We start from the raw sequence: 12,035 nt of genomic DNA on the forward strand, positions 1-12,035 counted from the left end.
TTATTTTGGCTGCAGCCATCATTGTTGTTTGGCGGCCTCAGGCTGGATTCGAACCCGCCACCTTAGGTGTATGTGGCTGGTGCCTTAGCCGCTTGAGCCACAGGCGCCAAGCCAACAGAGACATTTGTTGATGGAATGAATGGGAAAGCCAGGGACAGAAAGCTCCAATCCTGCTGTAAAGTAAAAAGAGCCTGGAAGGTAGCCAATCAGAGCCAGGTATTTGGGTCTTAAGGACCAATCATAGCCAGGCATTTGAGTCTTAGTGACCAATCAGAGTCAGGCATTTGGGTCTTAGGGGCTAATCAGAGCTAGGCACATAAGGCACAGGAACCATTAAAAAGAATTTTTTAATTAGCCAGGTATGGTGGTGCATGCCTATAGTCACAGCTAATTGGAAAGCTAAAGCTGGAGTATTACTTGACCCCAGGACTTCATGAGCCATCATCTGGCCACTGTACTCCAGCCTGGGTGACAGCGTGAGACTACATCTCTGAAAAACAAAAAAAGGGGGGCAGGCCATGGCTCAAGCCTGTAATCTCAGAACTCTGGGAGGCTGAGGCAGGTGGATCCCTTGGGCTGAGGAGTTCAAGATCAGCCTTAGCAAGAGCAAGACCCCGTCTCTCCTAAAAAAAAAAAAAAATAGAAAAATTAGCCAGGCATTGTGACATGCACTTGTAGTCCCAGCTTCCTGAGAGGCTGAGGCAGAAGGATTGCTTGAACCCAGGAGATTGAGGTTGCTGTGAGCTATTGTGCCATGGCACTCTAGCCTGAGGCAACAGAGTGAGACTCCGTCTCAAAAAAAAAAAAAGGGAAAAAAAGAAGTGATTCTGATATGAACTCTATATTAATCATGTCAAAATATGTTGAAAGTAGGATTCTTGTATATTATACATAGTAGACACAAATTTTTATGCTGTAGGCAATAAATTTTATTTTATTATTTTTTATCAAGAATTTTAATCTTGACTTATACATGCCCTATTAATGTTGACATAGCAACATATCAACAAGTATAAACACAAACCATTTTGATATTTGCTTATGAATGTGCTTTAATTCTTTTAATTTGCATATAATCAATGAATATATATTTTATGTGTTATAGTAAGAAAATATGTCTTTACTTTTGTTTTTGATATTTTTTATCTGAGTTTTTTTGGCTTTTACATCATTTTGCTGCTACTGTCAATGCAATAAGTTATCGCTTTATATAAATGGAAAAATTTGACAAAATATTGACCAAAGTTATTCAGTATATTAGTAAACTCTGTATTTTCTATCTATAATAAATATTAAAGTATCTTTGAGGTGAACAAAATGTATACCAAGAACTTAAAGAAATAAAGATACACTGCTTACAGAGGAAATATGATTTAAATGATTGCAGCCTTCTCAACAGTATCCAAGAAAACCAAAAGAAAATAGGTAATATCCCTCTAATGACAACAGAAAAGACTACTTTTCAACTCATATTCCAGATGCAGCAAAATTTTCCTTTCAAACTAATAGGGAAATAAGACACAGACACATAACAGAATCCGAGATAGTATGTCACTAGCCAAACAGTAATAAAGCCATGCTAAAGGACTTTAGGTTGAAGGGAAATGACGTCTGATAAAAACAGAACTACAGGAAAGAGTGAGGAGCAGTAGCGAGGGAAGATATGTGGACAAATAGATAAATATTTTATCATTTTTAGAAAGATAGTTGACTCTTTAAAACAAAAAGATAAATGGTATTGGAGATGTGAACTATACAACAAGAACACAGAGGAGCAGGTGAATCAATGCAATTGTAGGGTTATGAGGTTATAGTTATAGGAAGTGATACTATCTAACTCTATGCAGACTATTAAGAGTAAAGAACTCAAATGTCCCTCCTCAAAAAATAAATAAAGAAATAAAAGAAATCAAATGCCATTTTTTTTTTTTTTGAGACAGAATCTACACCCTCGGTAGAATGTCCTGGCATCACAGCTCACAGCAACCTTCAACTCCTGGGCTTAAGTGATTCTCTTGCCTCAGCCTCCCAAGTAGCTGGGACTACAGGAGCCTGACACAACACCCAGCTATTTTTGGTTGCAGTTGTCATTGTTGTTTAGCAGGCCTGGGCCGGGCTTGAACCTGCCAGCCTCAGTGTATGTGGCCGGCGCCCTGCTCACTGAGCTACAGGCACTGAGCCCAAATCCCATTTTTTTTAAGACAAGGTATTGTCTGTCACCAAGCCTGGAGTGGAGTGATCATATCTCCTTGCAACCTCAAACTCCCAGGCTCAAGTGATAGTCCTGGTTCAGCCTCTCAAATAGCTAGCACCATAGGCATGCACCACCACACAGGCTAATTTTAAAATTTTTTTTATAGAGACAGGGTCTTTCTACATTGCTCAGGCTGGCCTTGAACTCCTGGCCTCAAGTCATCCTCCCTCCTCGGCCTCTCAAAGTACTAGGATTGTAGCAGTGGTTCTCAACCTTCCTAATGCTGCGGCCCTTTAATACAGCTCCTATGGGTCGCTACCCAGGGTTGAGAACCACTGGATTACAGGCATAAGCCACCGCACCCAGCTTTCAAATGCCAATTTCCTAAGCAACCACTAAATCTAGTGCAAAAATTGAGGTAACTATTTTGTTAGTATCACAGTAAAACCAATAACCGTAAAACTTATCCCCATATTAATACCCATATTTATTTATTTTCCCACTAGGCTATCCCTTAATAATGTAATCCGAGCACACTGTTTTCACCTGGCACATGCTTGAAATGAAAAAACCTTTATGGGATGAATGAAATAATTTAAAAGGGATTAAACAAATGATGGCAAAAATAAAAAAAATCCACTACTTATAAAAGTTATTTGGATAAAAAATATTCTTGAATATCTACTTCAGAGAAGACAGAGTAAACAAACTCCCTATTTGTTGCCTGAAGAAACTAAAAACTCTAGATATTATATATAAAATAAACATAAGCCGAAAGGTGGTGAGAATAAAAGACTGGCAGGGATCTCAGGACCCAAAGAACAACATAATGGTAATTTTCTTTTTGGTTTGTTTGGTTTGGTTTTTGGTTCATACATCCCAGACTCAATGCTGAAGAATCAGGCGATCCCAAAATGCCAAAGGAGACAGACACTCCCAAAATCCCACTTGCTCTAGACAAAGAACTAAGAAAGATACAGCCCAACAAGACAGAAAACTCACAGACAGTAACTTCTCTAATCAAGTTAAGCACCATCCTCACCTCCTCCCTGAAAAGTCCAGTGGAGAGTCTAGACAATCCACTTTCAGTTCAAATGTAAAAAGTCACCCTAAATGGGTCCTCTCCACGGTGATCTACTTTCTCAATCAATTAAGCATAAGCAAAGAAAATTTTTAAAAAGTATGACTTAGTTACACTCACGTAATTTAGATACCACTGTACAATTATTAGAAGAGCTCATTCAAAAATATTGATCATAACAAGTGCTAGGAAGGATAAGAACTGCAACTCACATATAATGCTTGTAGAATGGGAAATGGTATAATCATATTGTAAAGCATTTTAACATTTTCTGAAATACACAAAGGTACATATTAGGTGATCTAGCCATCCTGTTTGTTCATGTTTATAAATTTTTTTTTTTTTTGAGACAGAGTCTCAAGCTGTCGCCTTGGGTAGAGTGCTGTGGCATCATAGCAACCTCCAACTCTTGGGCTTAAGTGATTCTCCTGCTTCAGCCTCCCAAATAGCTGGGACTTCAGGCGCCGGCCACAACACCAGGCTATTTTTTTTTTTTTTTTGCAGTTTTTGGCCAGGGCTGGGTTTGAACCACCTCCTCTGGCATATGGGGCTGGTGCCCTAATCCTTTGAGCTCCAGGTGGCACCCCTCCTGGCTTTTTTGTTGTTGTTGCAGTTGTCATTGTTGTTTTATCTAGCCCAGGCCAGGTTCAAATCTGCCAGCTTCAGTGTATATGGCCAGCGCCCTACTTACTGAGCTACAGGCACCGCCTCCCTCTCAAAATTTTAAAAGTACATTGTACAATGACTTGTGCAAGTGTCACACCATAGCAAAGGAGGCACGATATGAGCAGAAACAGGAGACAGTGATGTAAAGTTGCACAAGAAAACTTGAATGCAGGGATGGATGTGTACATTATCTTGTTGTGGTTTTAGAGGGGTGTCAAAACTTGCACTGTTCATATTAAAGTTGTAAAAGTTTATTTAAACTAAATTATTTAAACACAATTTCAGTGAAGCCATTACAAAGTGCGATATTCCACATAGGGATTCCACACAATGCAACATCAAAACATGTTTTCTAATAACAATTGTTACCAAACATTTCATATATATAATAATAAATGGAACAAAAGCCCTATAAGACAAGGTTGTATTTCTAAGACATTTCTCCTACACTTAACCAGATAAAATTTGGGAAGGCTTTAACTCTGATTACTGTTGTCAGTTTTTCTGCTATCATGGCAGCAAAAGTCCCTGAATATAAGATAAACTTTATTATACACTTGACATTTAATTCTAGTAAAACAAAAAGAGCATTATTCATGACAGTTTTACTTATGGCCTCTAGTTTAATGATCTCACTGATTATAATTAGAGGTTAGCTTCTGATAAATGACTCATAATGAAATTATTTTCTCAGTATCTTGTTTATAATTTTCTCATTATTCTCTTCTAATTATTTTCTAAACCTTCTGTCATTAAGACTAGCTTCTTATTCCATTCTATACTGCTTCAAAATAAAAATATTGTAACTTACAAAAAGTTGTTATATACAGTCAGCATGAGATTATTTTGTTGATATCTTCTATTACTCATAGATATATTGTGTATGCACAATATAAACTTGGCACAAAAAGCTTATACATATCCCATTTCAGAAGTAATTGTGAATATTTGTGAAGTACAGTATATACATTAACAGATCTAAACAGACATTAAGTGAATTATATATTTACATAATGGTAAACATATCTATAAATAAATTATAACTAGATTTTTATATGAGCAGTATATCTTGGAGATGTCCTTTTAAAGTGTTTTATAGGCAACTATTTTAAATTGCACACAAACTTTATGGACACTCTGTATCTACTAATTTGGTTGTAAAATCTACACAGTATTCACAGTATGGGCACAACATAAATCATCAAAAAAACAGCTATTTTGACTTTTTCATGCCCGTACTTTAATGCACACATATAACTAGTTGTTGTCACCTACTGCCATAGAAGGAAAATTACTATGTAAAACTGAGGGCAAATTCACAACTTTGTTCAAAAATAACAAATTACTTCCCCCAAGCCCATTATACTCTCTCAATAAGCTGGTATCAAGATTTAACATGAGTATTCTGTTACTTACATAAATTTATGCTGGGTATTAAGCATACTTAAGATGGTATGTGTGTATACATTTATTATTCCTATATCTTTTGATATGTGTCATTAATCCCATCTGTCCCTAGGTTGTTGTTTCACAATAATTAAAATTAAGAACCAAAAATTATTGTACGTTAGCCATAGATATGCATATATATATACACATAAATTCTTGTTGCTTCCAGTAATGTTCTCTATGTTGCCTAGTACTGACACATACCCTATGTTTTGTATAAGTTATTTTGCCTATAAATATATCATATTTATTAAAAGTATGTTAGATATAAAATGCTTTTGGTATAGCTAATGCAAGTGTCATTATTCTTTATCAAGAGATTTTAGATGTATCTGTACACTATCACATTCAGATCAACAGTAGCATCACAATAAAAATAACAACTTAAAAAATTTTGATACTTTTTGTGTAAATATGCTGAAATAATTTTAACTTGTACAGTACAGATTATTTATGTATTTTAGTAAGGAAAAAGCCAAGGTTTTTTTTTTTGGTTATGGCATTTTTCATACAACTTACTTTTGCCTTTTTTTTTTTTTTTGCTATTCTTGAGCACATTAATCTTATTACATAAATAAAATTATTTCCATTTAAAACATACTTATTATTTGAAAATTTTCATTAACAAACTATATAACATCTCCATAAAATGTAAAGTATCTTAATGAGTTGAATAAACATACAGCCACCAAAAAGTTCAAAGATATAAAGACACATTACCTACCTGGGAACGATGATTTAAATGTTGGCTGCTCTCTCCATAGAATCCACAGAGAACTAGAGGAAATGGAACACCATTTTTCCAGGCTGAAAGCTGTGTGCCCGTGTCCAAATTTCCCCTCTTATAAGGATACCAGTCATATTGGATTAGGGCTCACTCTAATGACCTCATCTTAACTGGACCACATCTGCAAAGACAGTATTTCCACTTAAGGTCCCATTCAGAGGTTCTGGTAGGTAGGACTTTTTTGTGTGGCACAATTCAACAAATAATAAGGAAGTTCCTCCGGCTGAATGGAAATGAAAACTAAGCACTACAGGACTACAAGGAGGCATGAAGAGCACCAGAGAGGGAAGGTATAACCTTTGACAGTGAAAATATTAAATCATTTTTCTATTTGTGTCCACCCCCATCTTTGCAAACATAGACTTCTTTTCCTTTTTATTAAATCTAAGTATAACAAGATAACTAATTAAATATACTGAAACAAGTCAAAATTTGTTCAGCTGAAGTCCACACACTTTAATTTCTATGCAGAAAAAGACCCCAATTACTATTAAAGCTCCAAAGACAAGAAACAATGACTATCAATCCTTCATGACGCCTGAAAAATAAGCCGAAATCGTCCCACGCTCCTACAACAATCCCTGACTTTTATATTAACTATGTATGTTGTAAGAGAATTACATCAGCATCAAAAGGCTTTAAATTAAACATCTCTGATGTACTGCAAGTCGCCACGTTTTTGAGGGTAGTACTATCTAGATAATACCTGAAGAATACTGTCCCCGAATCACATCAGCCCATATAGCAACTGCTAATGTTCACAGGCCGCTTATGGCCGGCAGGACAAGCACCAGCCCTGCCGCAGCTGGCGCAAAAACCAACCGCGGAGACAAAAGCCAGAAAAAGAAAATTGTCAGGGAAAGGATCCACAGACAGTCCCTACAGACAACCCACGGAACCTAAGGAACACCCCAAAAGAAAGCCAAGGTCTGAGAGAAAAATCAAGAGCCTGACACTAGACACAGACTGTTCTCATCCTTCCTCCCACAAATAAGACAATAGTTCCTCGGCTCCAAAAGACGACACTCCCATAGACTACATTTTAAAACGCTGAAAGTTATTTAATCCAGATACCTTGAAAAAAAGCGCCTCTAGTTTTTCTATTCCAAAACATAGCCCCGGTACCCCTTGAAAAATGAAGAACACTGGCCAACAGAAAAAAAAAAATCAATTACAACACCATTTTACAATTAGACCTTTTTTACAAAAAGTTAGAAAATGGGGAGAGGTCCCTTAGGTACAGTTATTTTTTACTCTAAAAAAGAATTCACATTTATGCCATACTTACAAGTTAGAGTCAACAATCACTAACTTACAACCTAATCTCCCCACACACACTCACCTAACCCTCCGCTTTTCCCGGAGTCTGAAAAGCCTTTTCTCCCCCCTTATCCAACACTAGACATAAAAGCTGTTAATGATATCCCGCTAAATAAAAATTTATATCCTTCTTTATACCCTTTACAAATAATCCCCCCCAAATTTAAACTTACACAGATCCAGGTGCCCTTCCATTTAACAGATTTGAAGCAAATTAAGGCAGACTTAAAAAAAAAATTCTCAAAAGATTCTGATAAATATATAGAAATATTCCAACATTTAAAACAATTATATGATTTAACATTAAAAATACTAATTTTAAAAACGTCCTTACAATAACTAAAAAGGCTATTACTTTAAAAAAAAAAAACTCAAGCCTTCGGAGATGAAAAGTTCATGACTCAAATAAAAAATAAAATAACCACTCAAGGGTGGCGCCTATAGCTCAAGTGGCTAAGGTGCCAGCCACATACACCAGAGCTGGCGGTTTCGAATCTGGCCTGGGCCTGCCAAACAATGACAACTACGACAAAAAAATAGCTGGGCATTGTGGCGTTTGCCTGTAGTCCCAGCTACATGGGAGGCTGAGGCAAAAGAATCGCTTAAGCCCAGGAGCTGGAGGTTGCTGTGAGCTGTAACGCCACGGCACTCTACCCAGGGCTATAGCTTGAGGCTCAGTCTCAAAAAATAAAATAAAATAAAATAACCACTCAAAAAAAAAAAAAAATCCTGATGCCGCACAAGTCCCCCAGCCTTGGCAACTGAAGATCCAGGTTGGGAGGTTACAAGTTCAGTTTTAAGTTCCGAACAGAAAAAAACAATAAAGTTAAAAACGCCAACATATATTTTACTGTATAATAGAAGGCTTGAGCCAAACTCGGCAAAAACTCACGAATCCCTCCAAATTATCCATCATATCTCAGGGGAGAGATGAAAACCCATCAGCCTTTTTAAAAAGGTTGATGGAGACAATGAAAAAATTCACTCCCTTCTCCTCAAATTAAAAAAAAAAAAAAGCTTATCTTGCAAAATAAACAACCCAGACAACACCAAACATCAAAAAAATTAAAAATGAAGTACTGAAGTTGAGATGTCCATGCCGCAGATTTACAAATGGCTAATGATATATTTTATAATCCAAACAACAAAAAAAAAAGAACAATAAAGAGAAGACAAAGACAGCCCTAATAATAGCGCCACAAAAAAATAGAGTTATATGTTGCAAAAACATCTGTTTCCGTTTTAAAAAAGAAAAACACTTCAAAAGGGAGTGTCCTAAAAAGACGGCACGGAAACACCCTCCCACCCCAGTCCCTGCGCGCTCTGTAAAAAGAACCACGGAGGATGAAACTGTCCCCCCAAACAAAAGTTCCGGAAAGACAAACTGAATTCCAAGAAAGCCCTAAAACTGACACAACACCTAGACTGGTGAAGCCCAGGAAAGACTCCCACCTCAGTCACAACGGAGAGACCCCAAGTCTGTCCTAGTATAGAACAGCGGTTCTCAACCTGTGGGTCGCGTCCCCTTTGGGGGTGGAACAACCCTTTCACAGGGGTCTCTAAGACCATCCTGCGTATCAGATATTTACATTACGATTCATGACAGTAGCAAAATTACAGTTATTAATTTAGCAAGGAAAATAATTTTATGGTTGGGGGTCACCACAACATGAGGAAGTGTACTAAAGGGCCGCGGCGTTAGGAAGGTTGAGAAGCACCGGTATAGAAGGAAATGAGTTCCCTTCATCCAAGTGCCGCCCCTCAGGCCTTCTACAACTACGACTGCTGTCCGAGAATTGTCAGGAAAGCCCCTAACTCGACATTTTACCGTTCCTTTAACTTACGAAAAAGACAATGTTTTGTTTTCCCATTCTTTCTTAATTATGCCTGAAAGCCCACCCTCTTTGTTAAAACAAAATATTCTTGAAAACATGTGTGCCAAAATTTATTTACAACCCCTAAAAAATTAATCGTTGATCTCCTCATTAAAAAAAGCAATAAATCCTGATACAGAGACAGAAAAAAGACAGGTGGGAAAAAACGCACGAACCGCTTCTGTCCACACGCAATTACGAGACACTTACATGTATCCTAAAAAAAAAAAAAAAAAAAAAAAAAACAATATCCTTTGAGACCCAAAGCCAAGAAAAGTGTACAACAAATAATTTCTTGCCTCAAAAATCGCAACATTTTAGTTCCTTATAACAGTCCTTATAATTCCCCCATTTTAAAAGTGAAGAAAACATGACATAAAAATTAGTTCAAGACCTAACAAAAGTTAACACAGCCGTAATTCCACTCCACTCAAGAGTATTCAATCCTTATATTCTGTTATCTAATATGCCAGAAGACAATACATAGTTTTCAACAATAAATTTTTAAAATGCCTTTTTTTATATCCACAAAGTCTCATTTTTGCTTTTAAAACCCCCCAAATTAAATCTTCCCAACTGACCTAGCCTGTTCTCCCTCAAGACTTTAAAAAATGACCCTCATTTATTTAGGCAAACCCTAACTAAAACTTTACAAGATTTCAATCCAATATATAATTTATTAATTACTAGCTCTTTCCAAAAAAGTATGAAAAGAGACAAAAACTCTGTTAAATCAACTAACAGGTTGTAAGTATGTAGTAACTAAAAAAAAAACCCAATTATGTAAACAAGTTAAATATTTAAGACCTTTTTTTACTCCTAAAAAAACAATTAAAAGGTTTTTTGGAGGTTTTTTTTTTTTTTTTGGTATTTGGTTAAATGACTCTTATTTTTAAGAGAGAATTTACCTAAAAAAATAAATAAATAAAAGTCATTCAACCAAATTAAAAAAAAAGCTCAAAAAATTTCTGGACATTATCTCATTTTATAAAAGTTAAGTACTTAAGTATAATTTAATAATAGGCCTCTTTATAAGTTAATAAAAAACAACTAACAATCATGAAGTTATTTAAAGCCCTAATACTAATAAAACTTCTAAAGACTTAAAATAAACCAAGCTCCAGAATCCTGCCTTCTCATTATCCACATAACAACAATTCCGACTTTGTCACTGAACAAAAAGAAATAATTTTTAAAATATTAGTCCAAAATTTAAAAACTAGTTCCTTACAATCTATAACTTACTTGAATAAAAAATTAGACACTGTGGCCAAAAAAATGGTCACCTTCTTAAAATAATAACTGCCACACCTAAAGCCTTAAAATTTTTAGTAGACAAAAATATTAATATATATACTTCCCATAACATTAAAAACTACTAAAACTTCCCCACAGTTAATGAGTACCTTTTAAAATACCAGACATTATTACTAAAAAAAAAAAATTAAAAATTTGCGCCACCCTAAATCCAACTACCTTCCTCCCTAATGTAAAAAAACAAAAACAAAACAAAACACAATTGTTTAAAAATTTTAATTCAAAAATATATAGCCAGGCCAAATTTAAAAAGTAATCCTCTTCCTACTGCTAAATATATTTTATTCAATGATAATAGTTCCTTTGTCCATAAAAAAAAAACTAACTATACTATAATAACCTTACAAAAAGTCATTCATGAACAACAAACCCTTACCCCCAAAACTGATGCCCAATTAGCTAAATTAATAGCCCTCACCAAATCCCTGAAATATGACAAAAAAAACATTTATACTGACTCTAAATATGCTTATTTAATCCGACATACTCATACTACCATATGACAAAAAATTACCTAACTTCTAAAATCACCCCAATCAAATATAGCCCTAAAATTGCTCTCCTATTAAAAACAATTTATCTTCTACTGAAAATGACAATAATTCAATATAAAAGCTACCATACAAAAAACTCAAAGACAGCTACAAAAAAAACCCACAAGACAAATGCCACAGACTCAAAAAACAACACTGAAAATTAACCTTACTGATTTACTTTGACATAACTCCTTAAATGAAAAAAGAAAAACCCTTTATAAAAAACAAACAAACCTCTCAAAGTTGCTCACTATCAGACAAAAATTAATTACAAAAAAACTTTCCCCAACACTTATTATAAAAAATATTAAAAACTTTACATTGGACATTTCATTTAAGTCATGAACAAGTAACCCTATTAACTAAATCTTTTTACTAATAAATAACTAAAACATTACTAAAACATAAAATTTGTCAAAAAGCTTACCTACCTTATATTCAGACACCTCCTAAAACCCAAAAAATAAATATATGTTCAAAAAAATTAAGAAATAAATTTTGCTCCTATGCCTAAAATAAAACAACATATTCTCCTAATATAAATAATTTCACAAAGTAAATGAAAGCCTTTCCACACAGATAAAGAAAAACAAAATTATACAGACCCTATTACAAAAAACTGTCCCCCAGTTTAGTCTCCCAAAATGTATTCAAAATACCAATAGCCCTACTTTTACAACAACAAATTCTCAAAAAACTTCCCAAAAGGGCGGCACGTGTGGCTCAAAGGAATAAGGCGCTGGCCTCATATGCCGGAGTGGCAGAGCCAAAAACTGCAAAAAGAAAGAAAAAAAAAAAAAAAACAAAACTT

The 12,035-nt window shown here is 35.1% G+C and overlaps 1 pseudogene; it reads left to right on the plus strand.

Moving 5' to 3' along the window:
- The window catches only part of LOC100940627, a 79,155-nt pseudogene that overhangs the window by 421 nt on the left and 66,699 nt on the right, over positions 1-12,035 (plus strand).

Source organism: Otolemur garnettii, unplaced genomic scaffold, assembly GCF_000181295.1.
Source record: "Otolemur garnettii isolate 467f Iridium unplaced genomic scaffold, OtoGar3 scaffold00051, whole genome shotgun sequence".
In the NCBI taxonomy this organism is placed as follows: Eukaryota; Metazoa; Chordata; class Mammalia; order Primates; family Galagidae; genus Otolemur; species Otolemur garnettii.